General features: G+C 53.8%; 1 protein-coding gene across 4 annotated transcripts in view; it reads left to right on the plus strand.

Annotated features, from left to right (window-relative positions):
• Positions 1-2,737: 2,737 nt before the first annotated feature.
• The window catches only part of DENND4B (DENN domain containing 4B), a 40,191-nt gene continuing 38,746 nt past the window's right edge, over positions 2,738-4,182 (plus strand). For 2 of the 4 annotated variants that reach the window (XM_044422760.1, XM_044422762.1), the window contains exon 1: positions 2,738-2,859. The gene's annotated coding sequence lies outside the window, so the exon portion shown is untranslated. Of the gene's footprint in view, positions 2,860-3,790; positions 3,873-4,182 lie in introns of those variants that run through there. The other 2 variants (XM_044422761.1, XM_044422765.1) reach the window with 2 other exon arrangements.

A 4,182-nucleotide genomic window follows, 5' to 3' on the forward strand; every position in this document is an offset into this window, starting at 1 on the left:
GGCTATCAAAAGATACTTCCTTGTAAACTGAATTCCAACAATGACTATTTAATCATTGTGAAGGTATACAATGTAAATTTGGACTAAACGGCCTGTGTACTGTAGCTTACGGCTAAAGGTGAGAGAAAGGAGTGGGGGATGAAGGCCATTTGAAACAGTGACTTGGCTTGGTTTTCAGGAGTGCAGGATTTGACCCCACAATGCAAAGGCACACAGAAGTAATGCTTTTCTGACAGGACTTATCCAAGTTTTCCCAACAGGGGCATGAGGCAGGCAACTTAGGGGGGTCGTGGGGAAGTCTGAGGTAGCTGCCACCAGCTGGCCTCTGTCCCTTGAGGTACTGGCATCACTCTGCTTAAAGGAGGGCCTTCCCACCAGCTCCATCCTGCTGAGAAGACCAGAAAATGTTTCCAGGTGGGAGAACATACAGACGGGGTCAAGAACTGCGCACGGGGTGTTTTCTTTCCTAAAATCTTGATTTACACACGCTACAAAAGTCCACTTCTCCAGCCATGGAGCAGGACGTAGACACGTCCTCGGCTCCTGCCAAGGGGACTAAGCATCCCATGCCATGGGACCGAGGCACCCTGACAAAGCGGGAAGGAAAGGCGCTTTCCCTGTGGAAGGGCCCACGTGCTAACGATCCGAAGGCCTGGGGAGATTTCTGTCTGCTTCTCTTCTGTGTGTAGGGGTAGGCGAAATGGGAGGGATCCAGTGGGTTATGTTGTCTGGACCTCCCTCCCACCCCAGCCACCTCTGCAAAAGTCCAAGATGCAAGATGACGAAAGGAAGAAGGTAGAGGAAAGCAGGAGTTCCACTGAGCTTTCCAGAGCCTTTAGGTATCTCTTTCACCCAGCACGGGGCAGCACAACTGCTCCTCAAGAATTGTCCAGAGAGCCCTTTCGGGGTGCCCCAAGCCAGGCAGGAGATGGGGCACCGTGGCCTCAGCTGCACCAGCAAGAAATTGTTCGAAGAAGAGGCTCTCAAGTTTGCCTTGTCCAAGAGCAGAAAGAAGGGCAGGTTTTGGTCCCTGGCTGAAATCAGAGTGGAAAAGAGAGGCTGGTCCGCATGGCATGAAGTGACCATGGTGGTTTCAGACCTGCCATTTTACCCACCACTTTATCTACCTGGAGATCAAGGGAGGAAACCCACACAGTCAGGTGTTTCTCTCGGAAAGGCCTGCAGTGCTAAAAGAGGCCATTGTGGCGTTCTGGTGGTCCCAAGTCCCTGGACAAGCCAGAACACCTGCGGCAGGACAGCCTGCCCTCTAGGTCAGACTTTCCAGAAGTTTTCCAAGAAGTTCCTTCACCTTCTGAGTATCTAAATTAGGTTGGGCCGTGCAGCAGATAAAGGCCAGAACACTGGGTGGGTGAGACAAATTCTCCTGGAAGGCCCCCAGACCCAAAACACACCAGCACGGCTTGATCACATGTTCCTGGGGGTTATTTCCCCCAAATAATTAGAATAATTGGATCACATATCTGCAATGTGTTTCCCACATAATAAGCTGACTGAACATTGGTGACTCCTTTCTCCATCCCCTTTTTCTTGTCTGAACTCCTTTTTATCCAGTCCTTCTCTAACAGCATACCTCTCCCTCTATCGTTTCTTCTCCAACAGCTTCAGATGTGACTTCAGATGCAAAGTTTAAAAAATGGTATTATTAAAGCTTAACAGGTGACAATATAGTATAAATCACAGTAGCATTCTCCTTGGGATGACAGAGAAGCCTCTGCCCATGTGATGAGTTAACTCCGAACAGAAACACCCCTTCTTCCCTCCCTTTCAGGGCCAAGCAGCAAGAATTTATTTTTTATTATTTTATTTTATTTACAATTGTTATATGCCATCCCTTATGCATAGCATCTCATGGTGATGCTGGACACTTTGTGAGGGTCATTTCAGCTGCTTACTGACCGGGGCCCATCATGCTGTTCAGAAATGTCAACACACGTCACTGATCTACCCCAGGCAGAGAGGGGCTTTTGAGTTGCTGCTGAAAACACATTTTTAAAAGAGCTCACGGTGGCTCATGGTATTTCCACGCATGTTGTTCTCAGCAAGGGAGCCCCGGGTGACGGTCGTGCCATCGTGCTGTCGAGAGGCCAGCTCCCTTGACCTTTCTCAACTGTTCTCAGAAGGCAGCTGCTCCATCAGGGCTCCAGGTCTGCTCCCATCCTGGCTGGCTGTCATGAGAAGGGCTATACCGCTCAGAACTGGTGCTGAGGTTACTCTGAGGCTTTTTTTCCTCCTCCTTCCCCACCTGTTTTTCCTCTTGTATCAGGTCTTCTAGTTCTAAACCTCAGCTCAGAGAAAGTCATACAACCAGGTTTTCTACGAGCCTGTTTGGCTCTCAGGAGGAGGTGGGGCTGGGATGGGGTGGGATGGAGGACAAAAATGCTTAGAACAAATTTAATAATCTCCGGATAAGAACCCCCAAATCCGAAATGATTGTGGACTCGGCCGTAGTGTCAAAGCCCGGGGGCCTGAAACGCTGCAACAGGGTTATCCCTGGATAATATCCTTTGCGGTTTCTTTCTGTGCGGGAAGATTTCGTTGGGCGTATCTTCTCGAACCCAGACCAAGGGCTTCGACATTTTGGTTAAATCAGTCTTATTTCCCAAGCTTTCCAAGAGAACGCTTGTTCCCTCCTTCTTCCACTAGATGGCGCTCTAAGACAAGCTAAGATTCTCCAGGAGCCATTTAAAAAATATGTGACGCATTATTGCTTGGTTTGATCCAGAAATGTTAAAGTAACAGAATTACCACCCTCTCCCAAGCAGTTGCGATGTTAAATGGACACCAAGAGTGGCATTTTGGAAACCCAGGAGTGAAGCTTGCTTTGCAGAAAAAACAGATGTGAGTGCTCACGAGGAGGAGCGAGTCGCCTCCAGGTGACGGCGGTTTGGGCTGAGATTTTGGGGTTTGAAGCTCACTTCAAATGCCTTGCCGTAGGCATTTCTTTTTTTCGATCTCTTTTTAATTAGAATTGCAAATCGTGCTTATAGAATCGTGCTTTTCAGTCGGCTGTAGTTCTGGTGACACATTGCATGCAACGGTCCTTGTTGTGAGTCGCGAAGTCGTGTCCGACGCACGGCAACCCCATGGGCAACATTCCTCCAGGCCTTCCTGTCCTCCACCATCCCCCGGAGTCCCTTTAAAATGTATTTATTTTACATTCAGTTCAGCAGCTCAGATTGGTGGGTGTGCATGCTACGGACTGGCTGATGCAGTGGCTGCGGGTCGAAAAGGCAACCGCAGTCGATGCAGGCAATTCAACTGGTCGGGCTGCTCCCTGGATTGCCACTGCGTATTGCTTTAACTCGTCCTTCGGGCAGCTTGGGGCGTGTTCGGGATGCGAGGCTCGGCGGAGAAATGGCGCCCTCCTGCACGCGGGGGTGCAACTGGGGCGTCTCTGTCCCGGTCTGTCGGCGTCGGGGCTCGCCTGCAGCGGTCCGCAAAGCAGGCGTGGCGGCTTCCTTTGCAAGAGGCCGGCTCTGCACCCCCGAGGGAGGGCGATCCTGGACGCCGGCGATGCACGAGCGTCCCTGCAGCCCTCTCTGCTGTGGGGAAGCGCCTCAGGCTCGGACACGTGTTGGTCGGCCCCTTGCGCCTTCTCGAAAAGTTCTCTTCTCTCCTGCAAAGGCGGCGGGTCCCGGATCGTAAGCACGGGACGGGGGGAGGTGCAGAGGGACCGGCGGGGGGGGGGGGGCCAAGGTCCTCCGCCCCGGCAGAGGGCGCCCTTGCGGTCCTGCGGGAAGGGAGGCGGGGGGGGAGCTCAGCCAGCAGCTGAGCCAGGCTGGGCCGGGCTATGGCGTGGGCTGGATGCTAACGGCGGAGCGGCACGGGCATCGTCGCCGGAGCCTGCACAGGTAGGGGGGCGTGCGTGCGGGCGGGCGGGCGTGCCCCCTCCCTTCCCGTCCCTTCCCCGGTGCAAGCCCCGCTCTGCTCTCCCTGCCTCCCCCGCCTCAGCCCTCCCGGATCTGGGGCTGTGCGCTGCATTGGGCAGCAGCCGCCTTCTCACGTTACTTTGCGAGGCACTCGCAGCGCCTCTCCCTTGCAGTTTAGTGTTCCTCGCATTTGGGGGGCGGGGGCGGGGGCGGGACGCGCCCTCCTCGCTTGTGTGGATTCCCCCCACTTCTGCCCCAGTTGGGACACCCGGCAGGACAGCCTCCCCCCCCC

Source organism: Varanus komodoensis, unplaced genomic scaffold, assembly GCF_004798865.1.
Source record: "Varanus komodoensis strain SLA01 unplaced genomic scaffold, ASM479886v1 scaffold135, whole genome shotgun sequence".
NCBI lineage: Eukaryota > Metazoa > Chordata > Lepidosauria > Squamata > Varanidae > Varanus > Varanus komodoensis.